This window comes from Lactuca virosa, chromosome 7, assembly GCF_052849685.1.
Source record: "Lactuca virosa cultivar CGN04683 chromosome 7, Lactuca_virosa_CGN04683_v6, whole genome shotgun sequence".
Classification (NCBI taxonomy): Eukaryota; Viridiplantae; Streptophyta; class Magnoliopsida; order Asterales; family Asteraceae; genus Lactuca; species Lactuca virosa.
Genome location: NC_136432.1, coordinates 183,721,428 through 183,739,026, shown reverse-complemented (window position 1 = coordinate 183,739,026; position 17,599 = coordinate 183,721,428).

The following is a 17,599-nucleotide window of genomic DNA, read 5'->3' as shown; positions in this document are numbered from 1 at the left end:
TGGTTCGAACTACTACTTGCTGGCCCTCTTAATCGATCATAGCACCAAACCTGCTCAACCAATCCATCCCTACTATCACACATACATTCCACATGGGGATAGGGATCAGATCAATCGGGTAAGGCACCCCGAAGATCTCCAATATACAACCCCGATATACATTGGATGCAGAAACCCCGTGTTCATTGGCGATAGAAACCCGCAACAGACACTCCAACTCCCCAAGAGGCATATTAAACTCCCTACTGAACATATGGGATACAAAAGATCAACTCGCACCCGAGTCAAAAAGCACAAGAGTAGACAAAGAGTTCACTAGGAAGGTACCTAACATAATCATAAATATAAGCATACCATAAAATAATGGACATACCAGTAAATAGAAACATACCCTTCATGATGTCTGGCACTGCCCTGGCCTCCTCCATTGTGAACTGAAAATGCAATCTCGAGCCCTCGGGGGCTCCACCCTGCACTGGGTCCCATCGGTGACTCTCAAAGTAGCCGACGCTGGAGTCTGCGCTGCTCTATAAGTAAGCAAAGTGCATTGGACCTTCATATGGCCAGCTGGTCACAATGTTAGCACATCCTTGTGCTGGGTACTGGAGCCTGCTGACAGCATTCCCTCGCAATGTGGCCCTGCCTGCCACATTTGTGGCATCTAGAAGAAGATCGGAAAGCACCATCATGAACCTTGCCACACTTTCCACCAGTGCGACCCCTATGACTCCTAGATCTAACATCAGCGGCCTTGAATCACTTTGGCGCAGGCTACGACTACGTCGGGGCTGGCCTCTACTCCCTCGTCTGGAGCTCCATCTTGATCTTCTACCGCCTAGAGGCCTTCTGCAAATCCACCAATTAATCATAACGTTGCGTAGACAAAAATTGGCAGATGTCCGTCTTGGGCATGCTCATGTACCGGGTCATCTGAGCTTGCTCAGAAGCAGTAAACTTAGGGCAAAACATAGCCCTCTCTATAAACATCTTGGTGATCTCTGTCACCGACTCGGTCCCCTGTCTCAGATCCAAGTACTCCTGATCCAGCCTCTCCTATTCCACCAATGGAACATATCTCGAGCGGAAAATCTCAGAGAACTGCTCCCATGATGTTGTTTCTCGCTGCTGCGGGGTGTATGAACTAGTAACTAGTCTCCACTAATCCTTCGCTCCGGACCTAAGAAGGTTCAGAGCGCACTGGACCCTCTGGTCAGCTAGGCAAGAGCAAGTAAAGAAACATCCCTCAACATCTAACAGACACCTCATGGAAATGATAAGATCATGAACCCCGTCCAACACCGGGGGCTTCGTATTGTCGAAGTCCGGTACTGGAAAGCCCTCTCAACACCAATCCCCGTAGCAGCAACGGCTGCGGTGGCTGCAGCAGCAGCAGCAGTCTCTAAAAGTATGGCGTATCGGTCATCAAAGAACTCCATCATGACGGTCTTGATAAACCCAAATAGCTCCGGTATTTGCTCCCAGACGATAGAAACAACCTCCTCACGAATAATTTTTCTAACCCGTTCCTCAGTCAACTACGACCTACCCTGGACACCTGATCCGGATCCTGCCTCAAATCTCCTCGTAACCACCATACTGAAAATAAACCAGGGATAGATCAGATAAAACACATATATACCATATGGACGATTCTCCAAGAAAACCCTAGGGGTTGTGACTTCCTTGTTACGTGTACGGGTCTTGTGCTTCCAATAGTACGGGCCCATACTACCTTCCACACCTACTTGTATTTATCTTAGAAGATCATTACAACATCCCTAAAAATACTCATTGTAATATGCATACACCCTATTCTCACTTCCTAGAGAAAGGCTAGACAACCCTCAACGGGTCGGTTGACTCCAGATACTTCATCCACAAATAACAACAATTAACCAAATCTATCCCAACACCACTATCAAGTACAAGCCTATACGTCCCAATCTTGGTAACAGGTGAAGAATGCATATTCCCTATGACCGGGTTGAGCTTCCCATGCTCCACTTCCTCACTTCCGCTTAGACCCTGCAAATTTGAGCAAATATGAAAACCACATCACCTATCAAGGACCCCAAGAATGAGAATGTTGTGTGTTATTGATATGAATAGTTTATATACCTGATGAGGAGACAGATGGCTTGATATTCCCTTCTTTCAAATCTTGAAGGTAATTTGGGCAGATTCTTCTCCAATTCCCTTTCTCGCCACAATGAAAGCAAGTGGCCTCCTTTGGATCACTAACGTGAGGAACATCGAAGTCAGGCTTTGCCTTTGACCCACTCCCAGATGCTCCAGCATGGGCCTTGCCCTTCAAGTTCGATTGTGAGGAAGCCTTCCTCTTCTTTCCTCTGCTCTGACTAATGACCAGGACAGGAGCACTTGTCACAGAAGGGACATGATTTTTCTTTATCCCTAATTCAGTAGTCTGCAACAAGTTGTTGTGTTGGGTCAATGTTGTCTCAGTTTTGTTCAAATGATAAGTCAATATGAACTGATCATAAGTATGACACAAAGAGTTAAGGAGCCTGTCAATGTCTAACTCTTGGTCAAACGACACATTGAGCTTTTCCAAATGCTCGATATATCTATGCATTTTTCGCACATGATTGTAGACAGAGTCTCCTTTATTCAACTTCCATGCCATTAGAGACTTGATCACTTCATAGCATTCTTGTACCGGTTTCTTGTGAAACTTTTCAGCAAGATCAAGGCACATTTCATATGGCCAGTAGGCCTCGTAGAACCTTTGGAGCTCATGTGCCATGGTATCAACCATGATGCATGAAACCTTAGTGGCATCTTCATGATGCTTGTTTAACGCGTCATTCTCTTTAAGAGTGGAAGTTGATTCATCCATTTCAACAAGAGGCTTCTCGAGAACATATTTTTGTTCTCATGTCGAAGATTCATCTTCATATTTTTCATCCAGTTCATATAGTTGGGACCAGTGAGCTTCTCTTTTGACAAAATCGACAAGAGAGTGAAGTTTGAGTTTTGAGTGGAGCTTTGAGTAGCAGGAGCATCACCATTTCCATACATCTATTATAAGAGATATATTTTTAGTTAGTTTATATAAATTCTTAATATTTTAACCCAATTTAATATTCAAGGCTAGAATCTAAAATACAATTCACAATTAAGAACATGGATGTTGTAATCTAATAGCAAATTCATCAAGGTAGGTAAAACGATTTGCCAATTTCAATCTTACGAAATTCCTATATCATTTGAGATTCATTGAATCATATCAATAGCATGTTTAATCTTGGATTATGGTCTTTAATTTGTGACTGGGATACCGAGGATCACAAACAAGATGTGAATAACTATGCAAACCTGCTCGACAACCTCGATATCATTTATCATCTCAAATTGTTGTGTCGATAAACCACACACGCTCCATCAATAACGATAATTTTCGATTTGTGCCATCATCTCAACTTTATAGTCCCAAATTAGTGTGTTGGTTAGCCACGCACACTCTACTAACGACTCATAAAGAATGATGTGTGTTTTCATGGATTAGCATACATTTCATATTTTTATCTTAAAGTAACTAGAGTGGGATTTTAAAAGGTTCTATTACTTTATATCATTATAATTTTAATGAGATTATGTCCTATCGAACCCGTTCGGCTAACGACCCCTCACCACACAGCAGATCGATGGGTGAAAAGGAGACCCATTCAATGGTCATTTTATATACCGTTTTATTATACCTATTTATATCATGGTTTCGTGAATGAGGCCTACTATTGATTCGACTTAATTTTCTTATACATATAGTAGTTAAACTTTTAATAACATATATAAGGTGTATTTTAAAACTTTTCAAAATACAAGGTCTAAATATTAATTATCAGCTTAAACATTTAATTAACTAATCAATTTGAACCTATCATGGATTTATAATTATCTTTTAGTTAGTCTGATAATTAAATTAATTATTAGTTCCATTAGGATAATATTAAGCAATCTTATAATTAATCATTATCTTGTATAATATTATCCCTTAACATTTAGGGTTTTTATTTTAATCATCATAGGCAAGCAAAATCGGATTTTGGTAGAAAAAAAATAGGTAATTACCAAATAAAACCACATAAATCATATTCAACAGAAAATCTCAAAATTCCGGATCTGAGTTGTGTTCACGTCGTGAAGACAATTTGGCGAAAAAGTTTTGTTTGATTCAACAAATATACGATTAATGTAATACACACCAAGTAGCTCTGAAACTATTGATGGGTTTATTAGGTTACACCAAAATGCTTAATGCGGAAAACACTTAACAGTTAAGAAAGGACACATTTAACCTAAAAGGATCTATATCTTTCACATTAAGGCAAAACACATTGAATAACAAAACTTGAATAAACGCTAGCAATTTCAAAAAACAAAACTTAGAGTTACATACCTTAAACTTGTTATAGCAAACAAGTTACTTGAATTTTTCCTTTGTAGACTTGAGAAACTAGCACCAAAAGTTTAGTGCCTCTAATGGTTTGTACCCAAACCCTAGCAACAAGAACACAAGAGGAGAGAGGAGTAGAAATTCAGCTATCCATATAGTAAAGAGCATGGACAAAAATAAGGCACCCAAGTGGTCCTATTTATACCTGATAGAAAAACCCTAGAAACCGTAATCCTGATTAAAATAATATTATTTCAATTTCAGGTGGTTATCCAGTTTCCTTATCTTCAGAAGGAATATTCCCGATGCCTTTGGCATCTCCTAAAACTGTCTACCCTTGATGGAAGGTTCTGGAATTCCTTCTTGTTTGACTATTGAACAAATATAGTCCAGTCCTTGCACCTTTAATTAATCCAATCAATCCCGAAATTAACCCCAATCAGTTTTTGATTAATTCTTAATTAAAAACTACTATTTCTAGATAATATATTATTCACATAATATATTAACAACTTATTTATTGCAATTTATTAATTATATAATAAATCAATAAATTAACCTGTCTGTCCAAATGTCATTCTATTTAGTTACTAGTTATGAGGGCAACCCAAAAAGGATTTTGCTTCTAATTACAAGTCATACCAATTTATTTATGGGCTTAGACACCTTAATCCCACAACTTTATTCATTCCTGCTTCATCATTTTGCAACAGATTGTGAAGTTGCACCAATGTCGTTTCTGTGTTGTTCAAATGATAAGTCAAGATAAACTTATCATAACTACTAGGTAAAGACTTCAAGACCATTTCAGTGGCAAGCTCTTTATCGAAATTCACATTCAAATTCTTCAATCTTTCCACATGCTTATGCTTTTTCTGCACATTAGCGGACACGAATTCTCCTTCATTGAGCTTACACACCATTAGGGACTTTATGACTTCGTACCTTTCTTGTCTTGGCTTCTTTTGAAACATTTGAGCAAGGTGCAATTTCATTTCGTACGGACAGTAGTCCTCATAGGACTTTTGCAGATCAAGTACTATAGTTGCAATCATTATTCAAGTGACCTTAGTGGCATCATCAACATGTTTGTTATAAGCAACAATTTCTTCACAAGTGACATTCGATTCATCAATCTCAGGAATAGGTTTCTCGAGAACATATTTCTTGTTCTCGTAAAGAAGAGTCATCTTCAAGTTGCGCATCCAGTCTATGTAGTTAGGACCAGTGACATTTTCCTTCTACATAATCACTAAGAGAGTAAATTTTGATTTTTAAGTGGAAGTAGGAGGAAGATAAACATTACCATTTCCAGACATCTAGAGTAAGAGAGAAAGTTTTTGTTAGTTGATATAATATCCTTAATATTTTAACCCAAATTAATATTCGAGGCTAGGATCCAAGACACAATTTGAAATTAAGAAGAAGGATGTTGTAATCTAATTACGAATTTATAAATTCAATATGATATTAAATTCCTAGATCTTTGAGATTCATTGAATCATATCAATGACATGTTTAATCTCAGATTATGCTCTTCAATTTGTGACTGGGATATCGAGGATCATTAATAATATGTGAATAACCATCCAAACCCGTTTGACAACCTCGATATCATTTATGATCTCAAATTGATGTGTCGGTTAACCACACACACTCCATCAATGATAATAACTATCAAGTTATTCCATCATTTCATATTTATAGTCCCAAATTAGTGTTCCAGTTAGCCATGTACGCTCCACTAACGACTTATAAAGAAACGATGTGCATTTTCATGGATTAGCATACATTTCATATTTTTTTTCCTCAAGTAACTAGAGTGTGATTTTAAAAAAATGTTCCAGTACTTTATAGCATTATACTTTTAATGATTATGTCCAATCAAAACCGTTCAGCTAACGACCCTCCACCACACAAAGAAGCGGTGGGTGAAAGGACACCCATTCAACGATCATTTTATAGGACGTTTCCTTATACCTCTCTTAGAGCGTGGCTTTGTGAATGAGGCCTACTATTGAATTGACTGACTTTTAGTTATACATATAGTATTAAAGTCTTACACATATGTATAGGGTGTATTTTAAAACCTTTTGAAATACAAGGCTTAAATATTAATTATTTGAATTAAACATTTAATTAGTTGATCTTTAAACCAATTACGGATTTAATATTTGTCTTTTAATTAATCATTTAATTAAATATATTATTAAAATCCATAAGGATAATTCAGTTTAATTATCTTATAATTAAAAATTATATTTCCATATTTATCTGCTCAAAATCCAAATTAGGGTTAATCGTATCTTTTGAATAAAAACTGGAGTTTGACAGATTTAAAACATATAATCACTAAAAATTAAACCTAAAATCGGATCAGGCAGATAAGGGCACGAAAAAAAACAGAAAAGCATGGCACGTCTTTTGAGATTTTTTTTCTTTGTTTGATTCAACTCATATGCAATCAATTGTAAGACCAAGCTTTGATACCACTATTGATGTTACATGTTATAACAATCATGTATATGTAGAAAAAACACTTAACAATTAAGGATACATCCAACCTATAAGGATCTATGTGTTGACACATTGAAGGAAACATACAATGAACATGTAACAAGAACCCTAACCCTATGTAAAAATCGAAATCTACAAAAATAGGGTTACATACCTTTGAATTGTTATAGCAAACAATCCTTTGAATCCTTCCTTTGATTTTCATAAAGCAAGGACCAAAAGTATGATGCCTCTAATGGCTCGCACCCAAACTCTAGAAACTAGAAGACAAGAGGAGAGAGGAGAGGGGAGGCATAATTTCGGCTAGGGTTCAGAAAGTACAACCAAATCTTCCTTGAATAATCATCAATGAACGTCACAAAGTATGAGCATCCTCCTTGAGACTTTACTGGAGATGGACCACACAAATCTAAGTGAAGATATTCCAGGACTTCCTTACTTGTTTGTTGACCAGTAGTGAACTTCACTTTGTGATGCCTTCCTTTGATGCAAGCTTCACAAAACTTTATCTTTCTAGTAACCTCTCCACCAAATAGTCCTTGTTTTCTTATATAACTGACATGTCTTTCTCATTCATATGTCCCAATCTATGAGGCCACAACTTTGTCTTGTCATTGCCTTCATTCAAGGATTGGGAGATAGCCACCATCCCTATAACCATACTGCCTTCCAGGATATAAATCCCTCCATGATTCATTTTTCCCTTCATTATAACTAGAACATCTTTGAATACTTTGACCCAATCACCTTCACCAGCATACCTCATCCCATTCTTAGCCAAAGAACCAAGAGAAATTAGATTCTTCTGAAGATCCTTTACGTACCAACAATCTGAATTTCTGACCATACCATCGTGCATCTTGATCTGTACAATGCCACTTCCCTTGATACTGCTCACCCAGTTATCACCCATCTTGATTGTGCCATTGCACTCTTTAAAGGATTCGAAACAGTCACGATTGTACGTTATGTGATAGGATGCTCAAGAATCCAAGACCCAAGCATCTACAGAACTACCTGTACTTACAGTCAGTACATTACCATTGATCCTTGCATCAGAACTCTCCTGAGCCATAGAAACAATTTCATTGCTACTTGATTCACTCTTGAACGTTTCATTCTTCTGTTGTAGACAATTACGCTTGAAGTGTCGCTCTGTTTCCCTGAGTCCTCTCTTTAGTCCTTCCTCTCCCTGCGAACAAACCGGAACTTGAAACTTCTTCTCCAACTGAAACTTTTCTTTCTAGGTCCTTGGAAATCAAAGAATCCCTCACATCATTCACAATGATTATTGTCCTACCATAGATCATGGTATCAACAAAATTCTCGCATGAGTTCGGAAGAGAACATAAGAGAATTAGCGCACGATATTCATCTTCAATTTTCACATAAACCTGTTGCATATCCAAGATGATGCAATTGAAGTTATCCAGATGATATTTCAGTTTGGGTACATTCAGACATTCTGAGATTGTATAAACATTGCTTCTCATACAACCTGTTCGTCGTAGAGTTGTTTTAGTACTTGTTACAAAGTTTCTCCGAGAGCCCAAAAGTAATTGTTTGATCTACGACCTCCCATAGTACTTCATCTCACAAACTCAACAAAATGACACTATGTGCCTTCGTCAGAACGTCCACCTTCTTTTCAACCACCATGTCCTTTATCATTTTTGCCTCTCCTTCCAGTATCGCTGGACATGCTTGTAGAACCAGAAGAGCCCTCATCTTCACCTTCCACAAAGTAAAGTCATTTGAACCATTGAACTTCTCCAAATCAAACTTGTGAGTAGATATATTCAATCACAGGAACAAAAACCGTAGTTTTTATAACACGTCTTAGGAAATCAGACGATACTTGTCAAGACTCATAACAAATTTGATGCCACTTGCCAAGCTCTGATGACACTTGTTAGGAAGTAAAACAGATCACAAGCAAAACTAAAAGGACAAAAAGACACAATATTTACGTGGTTCGGTCAAGGTGACCTACGTCCACAAGCAGGAGGGGAGTACTCTTTATTCATAGAGTTCTATAATAGAGACTACAAGTCCAACTCAACATAGATTTGACCTACTCACTAAGGATACAATGGACTCAACAAATGACTTAGCATGCATCCCTATTTATAGTGAAGGGATGAAACCTAAAACCCTAATAGGCCAAGCCCATTGGCCCATACGCGCATAAATGGTTTCAACCAATCTCAATCTACCATGTAGCAACTTCTGGAACATTCATACTTGATTTCCATTGCATGAGCATCAACAACACACATAATGGGGCATCATGATCAATAGTGGCTCATCATGATGCAAGAGCGGAAAGTTAAGATTACCATGGCTCATCAACCATCATCGTGTCACATCAAGCAATAATCCTTCAGCATCTTCAACATATGAGTAATCTTGTATAATCTTGAGCATCATAGAGGACTTCGTAGAATACGTTTCTCATCAAGGGATACCATGGCTCAACAGGGAACCAAATGCCGCCCTTTTCACCAATATGGCGCATATAGCGTGATGATGGCGAATCTTGTGCAAGGGTTGGCGCATCTCCTCCAAAAATGATGCACCCTCCTCAAAAGTGGTGCATGAGGCTTCTAAGTGGTGCATCCTACTTCCATAGTGGCACATCTATGACCTTTCTATGACTAAAGTGGTGCACCTTAAGCACGGATGACACATCCATGCACCAAGGTGCTCTATTCCACTCTCAGCTCCTGCATACCTCTTCCAGGTGCTCCATACCCTTTTTTAGAAGACGCGTTTCTTTGTCAGACGATCAATTCCCTTCTCAGATGATTTGTTTCTTTGTTACATGATCCATGAGCCTTATGTGCTCCATTGAACTCAAATGCTCAATGAGAATGCTCCAAATTCTCAAGTCACATTTAATATATATATATATATATATATATATATATATATATATATATATATATATATATATATATATACATATATATATATATATATATATATATATATATATATATATATATATATATATATATAGGTTCATTTAAGACCATGGTATGAGACATGAGGATACAATTTTAGCCACTCATTTTGAAAATTCTAATATTTTACTAGCGTTGTTAAAATTGTTAGAATATGTTAATATTCTACTAGAATATTACACATAAAATTATGTTGAATTTTTCACGTATATATAAAAAACGAAAATTTTTTATTTTTATTTATTATTTATTATTTATTTTATTGTTATTATTTTTTGAATAAAGAAAAGGACGAAAATAATATTTAAAAAAAGCAAAATTTTCCATATATTTTGCATATTAGATTTTTTTATCTCAAAATAAGTGGCTATGATTACGTTCACATGTCTCACAAAAAAGTGGTGGTCTCAAATAAACCTACACATATACGATATAAATACTAATTATATAATACAATATAAAACGATCATTATCTACGCTAACTTTTAAAGATAAAAATTAATCAATGCTTTATTTTTATTTTAATATTTTATTCAAATTGATATACATAAAATATAGAAATTAAAAGAAACAAGTAATGAGATGCCATTAATACTATAAAATAATAGACAAAACTGCAAGATTGGTCCCTGTGGTATTCAAAAAACTTTGGATAGGGTCCAAAAAGTTTCTAACTTGCATGGAATGTCCAAAATCAAGGTTTTTCTGGGTTTTTGGCCCCATATATACTTGAAAAGTCGATTTTACGCTTTCCATTTATTTTTTCTATTTTCTCTATTTATTTTGGTGCTTAAATAATATAAAGTAAAAATAAAAAATAAAATCTCGCCCAACCCTCTATCTCTCTCTCTCTCTCTCTCTCTCTCACACACACACACACACATACATTACAACCCCACATTTTCACAACATCAATTCAAGGTTCCAAATCACAGTGTATAATTGTATATTGATAGAACAAACTGGAGTATGAATGAAACTTCTTACCACATTGTAGAATATACGTGCGAAGAGTACCACAAACTAAAAACTGAATTGATGTATACAACCACACAAATCTTGTAGTCACGACACACAAGAAAACTAAAAAGGTAAAAAAAATTAAGAAATGGGCGGCTTTTCATTTCAAATTTCGGAAAGAACAGATAACATAAACATGGAGGAAGAGGTCGTGAATGAAAGAAAACCCAAAACACACGAAAATGAAAGAGACGATTACACCTGTTCCTAATCTCCTGACCTTCATTCAACAAAATCATCAAATGGATATATTCATTACATAATTTAAAATATCTAATAATCTTGTGAGTCTTATGAGCAACTGCTAAATGAAACCTAAGTATGCATGCATGCTAAGAATGACCAAAATCGGAACTCCCTGCCACATCCTATATAGATCACTAATTTATAGCAGAACAAAAACTGTAATTAGATGAAAATCGAGAAATTTAGTTTGAACAATAAATTGGATAATTAACATACCCATAGCCATTAATTTCCATGTGATTGGCTCTACTTACAGAAGAGGCGTTTCGATTTCTAGTTGTACTCTGGATTCTTAGAAGTGCAACATATATATTTCGAAATTGATTTTAGATATATCGATGTTTGAATCTGCTAATCACCATCTGCATCATATCAGGTTGTATATGTAATGGTGAAGAACACCAATTGTAGATTTAGGGCTTCTCATTTGAACATGAAAATGAGGAATAAAACGATGAAATCGGAGGAAATAGTGATGCTTGTAACTTCAATAAACTCAGAACCTAAGGAGAGGGAGGATATGTAAAGGACTAGGAAGCATAAGAATGTAAGGAGTGTAAACCACATGACATGTGACTTGTATTCTTCATCGATGTTGGATGTCTCGCTGACGACGATGTTGATTTGTTCTACTGGTGGTTTTGGAAGTATTATGTACTGAAATTGTTGTTGAAGTCTTCCTTGATAACTTTGGCACCGATGAAGAGGACTTCAATCGTGATAAGCATTGAAGCAAGTGATCTAGTGACTTAAGCTGCATATCTAAGAGAGAGAGAGAGTGAGGGGGGGAGGGAGGGAGAGAGATAGAGGGTTGGATGAGATTTTATTTTTTATTTTTTATTTTTAATTATTTAAATACCAAAATATATAAAGAAAATAGAGAAAAGAACTGAAAAGGGTAAAATCGACTTTTCAAGTGTATCAAGGACCAAAAACCCAGAAAAACCTTGATTTTGGACCTTTCAAGCAAGTTGGAAACTTTTTGGACCCTATCCAAATTTTTTTGAATACCACAGGACCAATCTTACAGTTTTGCAATACAATATTTATTTAGATTTCTAAGTAAAAAATGTTATTTATTATTATAAATAAATATAATACATAAAACTGCAAGTTTGGTCCATGTGGTATGTCAAAAATTGGATGTTTGGTCCAAAATGCTTTGTAGTTGCACCAGTGGTCCAAAATAAATATTTTGTTGTAGTTTTGGCCCCTGAAGGAATTTAAATGAGTAAGGGGTCATTTGATAGTTGCTAACTGAGTTAGATCTGACTGGATTAGAAGTTGACTGGGTTAGAAATTCTGACTGAGTTAACTTCTGATTGAAACTTATTGTTTGATTTTACTTCTGACTGACAATCCAAAATGACTATATTACCCTCAAACAATATATTCTATATAATAATTCCTTTATGATTTACCATTTTATATTTGGGATGTCATATTTTTATAATAAGCAAAACATTGTCATATATAAGTCCTAATTTGATTAGAATACACCAAGATAAAACAAATACATTCATAAGAGCAAACACCTTCAAAGTTCCAAGTTCTATGAATCAAAATTAAAATTGAATGCAATCTCATAACAAACAAAAAATTAAATTACACAATTGAGTTCTTGCATCTTCATGTTTAACTTGACAAATTATAGATATGGTTTTACCAATTACACATTGTATAGTTCTATCCTTACATCAAGATCAAGCACTATTATCAAAATCACGAGAAGCTCTAGCATACAAACATCAAACTGTTGTAGATGCTGCATCTTTCAAATCATTTGGATTCATGTGAAGAATATCCTTCAAATTGGTTGTAGGAGCTCCCATGGAAGAAGAATTTTTATCCCTCTAGAAACTGAGAAATACAAATACCATTTTAAGCAACAAATTCCTTGCACAATAACAACAAATAATCATAAGCATAACAACAAAATAATGAACAAGAAAATCATGTAGAGCAAGATCAAGGCAAGAAAATTACATCAACTACTACTCCTAGAGCATCAAGATGTTCATCAGAACTAACAATACTATATTGTCTGATAGGATCATAATCAATTTCTCCACATTACTAGTCGGACCCCCTCAAATCCAACTCATAAGAAATCAAGGATCTCTGTTCTTGTTGTTGATTCAACATTAGAACATTAATTAATAAGCAACCAATAGTAAAAAATCAAAAGCATAATTGAAATATTAAGCAACTTGAAGCAGGAAAACGATCCAGAACACTAAAAAAAACGCACGAGCTCTGGACCTCGAAAAAGCTTGTTGTTGGGACTTCAATCTAGAAAGCAAGAGGTGTTTCGCAGTCCACATCCTTGCATAACTCTTTCTTGATGTTCTTTGAAATCGAAATCAGGTAACAGAAGGAAAATCAAATTCGAAATCAGGTGCAAGATAAACAAAAATCGAAATCAGAGCATATCAACAACAAGGAAAATTGAAATCAGGTGCATAATGAACAAAAATTGAAATCAGAGCACATCAACAACAAGAATCAGAGCACATCAACAACAAGATAATCAGAACACACAACAACAACAATTTCACCTGTTGAAATCGATTTTGATTTTGTGAAATTGATCCAATCGATAGCCAACATCTTGTTGTTCAAAAAAAGAACTCACCTGAGCAAGACGACGACGCGGAGGAGGAATCTGATGGCATTAGCAATGGCGTCAGCGGAACAGCGAATGGAGATCCTGAACGATGGTGACCAGCCTCCTTTCAACGGTCATTTTATGAATAAGGGTAATAAAGGGCGATGTTGTCTTAGGAAGAAGACGGTGAGGAGGAAGAAGTTGACTTGCGATGTCGATCAAGCGCCAAAGGGCAAAAAGGGTAGATGATGAAGATGACCCAGTCATGCGCTTTTTTTCCTTGGACCGAGTCGGAGGATTTAGGAGAGTTTTGGACCGAGTCATAGGTTATATAGATGTCATCAAACACACAGACTCAGACCGGGTCAGCAAAAACTTCTAACCGGACTGGATCAGAAGGCAATCTAACAGCCCCTAAGAATGACTACTTTGCCCATTTTCATTACTTTTATTTATTTTATTTGTTTTTTAAATGAAAAATAAAATAAAAATTCCTAACCCCACTCTTTCCCTTCCATCGTTCTCTCTCTCTCTCTCTCTCTCTCTCTCTCTCTCTCTCTCTCTCTTTCTTTCTCTCTCTCTCTCTCTCTCTCTCTCTCTCTCTCTCTCTCTCTCTCTTTCTCTTTCTCTCTCTCTCTCTCACACACTCTGTATGTGTGTGTGTGTTTGATAAACACCCAAGAACATATTCATAGATTCAAGAACACCAAATAATATATTCATCGATTCAATAACACTTAAGAACATCTAACGCCACCACCACCATTCCACAACCGTCTGCCACCTCTATGTCCACCTAAATTGTTTTTTCCATTTCTTCTCTGCCAAATCAAATTACACCAAATCTGACGAAGACACACACATACACGAAATCAGATGAACACACACACATACATATGAAATCAAATGTACAAACACATACATACAAGAAATCATATGAACACGCACACAATCAGATCAGATGTCGTCCCCTTTCTCAGATCTGCACCGTCGTTGGAACACCCACATACAAATTGATTTCTGAGATGAACACATACACATAAATGGATTTCCAAAAATGAAAAAACACACACATATATACAGTGAAATCAATGAAATCCAAGTGAAATCGGACATAAAAAGCAACCAAATCTGGTTTTCAGTGTATGTGTTTGCCTTGGATATGAGGATGAAATTAGTGTCGATTCCGACCACGACATTTCAAAAATAGAAGAGACGAGTTCAATGCAACAACACATACAGGAGATTTTCCGCTGACGAGCTTGATAAGCTTTATTCGAGTTTGTGATTCACTTCGAAGAGAGCAAGAAGCTTTCTCCTCCACTAACCAATGTTTGTATGTAAAGGTGGAAGTCAATCTGAGTGGATCTGCAGGTAAGAGGAAAGGGGGCGAAGTCGATTGGAAGACATATGGTAGATCCGGCGTAGATATGGCAACATAATGTAGGTTTGCTTTGTGTTGGGTTGGAGAAGATGTAGCCTGGAAATTGATTTCTTCCAAAATATGAAGGTTATTACTGGGACAAAACTGTCAAATTGGTCCTTGTGGTTTGCAAAAAACTTTGGATGGGGTCCAAAAAGTTTTCAACTTGCATGGAAGGTCCAAAATCAAGAATTTTCTTTGGCTTTGGTCCTTGAAAAATTGAAAGGACTATTTCGCCCTTATTATTTATTTTTCACATTTTCTTTATTTGTTTTAATTGTTTTATAATTAAAAAAAAGCAAAAGAAAAGAAAAATAGAAGGACGACCCCACCCGATTTCTCTCTCTCTCTCTCTCTCTCTCTCTCTCTATCTCTCTCTCTCTCTCCACCAAATCGCTTTTTTAAGCCCTTTATTTTATGCATTTTGAAATTTCAACAATGGTGGTTACACTCTCCCTCCGTCACCTCCGGAGGGCCACCACCTGCCACCACCAAATCAAATGAAATGGCATCAAAAATAGAAAATCCTCCACAATCAAAGATAAAAAATCTACTGAAATAAACCAACTCAAACCAAAACAAAATCAAATACCCTTCCATAAAATGTTTACACTCTCCCACACAACCTTTCTCTACTTCAATTTACTTGGTTCATCGTTGCTTCAAACTTCCGTCTGATTCATTCTTATTCATCAACACTGTGACCTTTATGTTGCAGAGCTTCCACAATAAGAAATCTCTCCCAGTTTCTAATAACACCACATATGACCCACCGCCACCACCAGCAGGAGTCAGAATACACCGAAGGATCTCCTGAATGACATTTCATATCCAACCACCAACAATCTCAGATACAACCATGTGGGTTGTGGATGTTATGCATCTCCAAATCGGTATCTTCACTGGGGAATCGATGTCCACATCCATTAGGAACTGGTAGGATATTGGTTGGGGATCGATCCTTTCCAGAAAATCAGAATTCGCATAGGATCTGGAGATGAATCAAGAGGCATCTTCCATTCTCGTTGCCATAAGAAAGGTAGATTAAGACACATCCGACAAGTTCATCAGATCTGATAAGTCGGACTTCCTCGGACCATCAGTTCAAACTCCTACAGTTCTACCATTTGAGAAGATGAAGGTTGAAGATGAAGAGAGAGAGAGAGAGAGAGAGTCGTTCTTGATCCAAATCTCGGCGTTTTCTCATTCAATCTTCTACCTGTTCCTCCACCTATTGATTTGTTTCAGTCCGAAAAACCCAGAAATCAATTTGTTTCTTCCTGATATCATCGATTTGAGATAAGTTTGATTTAGAGGCGAGGGTGAGGAAGAAGAAGATAGGAGAGAGATTCTGATAAAGGAGGAGTAGGTTACCAGTGAGATTTTATTTTATTTTTATTTTGAGAAGATGCAGGTGTTGAAGAAGGAGAGAGAGAGAGAGAGAGAGAGGGGGGGGGGGAAGGGGTGGGGTGAGCCTAATTCTTTTATTTTTAATTTTAAATAATAAATAATTAAAGGAAATATAAAAAAATACAAAAAAGAAATAAAAAGGGCAAAACGGTCTTTTCAAGTTCTCTATGGACCAAAACCAAAGGAAACTTTTGATTTTGGACTGTCCATGCAAGTTAAAAACATTTTGGACCCTATCCAAAGTTTTTTGAATACCACAATGACCAATTTTGCAGTTTTGTCTATTATTGGGTTTGAGTTGCAATGAGGAAGAAGGTATTCTTAATCATATCTCCTTTTCTTCGAATGATCAAACTGTAACCTGTACCCCTCATTTCCTCCCCATTGTTTCTAGCGATTTGGATGCATCTAAGGTCAAAGTTGTTATGTGACATCCCCAATTTCACGGCCAGAAAAGACCGGTTTGTTTATGCTTTATTTTAAAATCAGAGTAATCATTTAAAGAAAACTATTGCGGAATTTGTTCCCAAAACGAAATATGATAAGAATTTATCAAAAGCATTTCTTAAAGAAATGTATTTTCATTATATAACAAAATCTCGGGATGTCATGTTCCGATACAGACCAAAAGCATAAACAGATCAAAATAGACCTTACAACAGTTATTTATAACTACTGGCCTATAATCCACTATCTCTCGTCATGTCGACCAACTTATGCTCTTGAGCCACTTCCTGTAATACAAAGAAAACTGAGTGGGTCAGGCTTGGGAGCCTAGTGAGCTTATAGTGTTTTCAACCCACAATAATACAATTATTATATTCAATCATCAAACAATCAACCCAATTACCTATCCCCATCATCTTCTTTATTTCTTAAGATTTTACCCTAAGAATCAACTATCCTTCATTCATTCATTCCTAAGGATTGACCTAAGGAATTGGCACAAAATCCATTGCTACATAAGGCGCATCTGCCAACTTTATCCTTTAAGC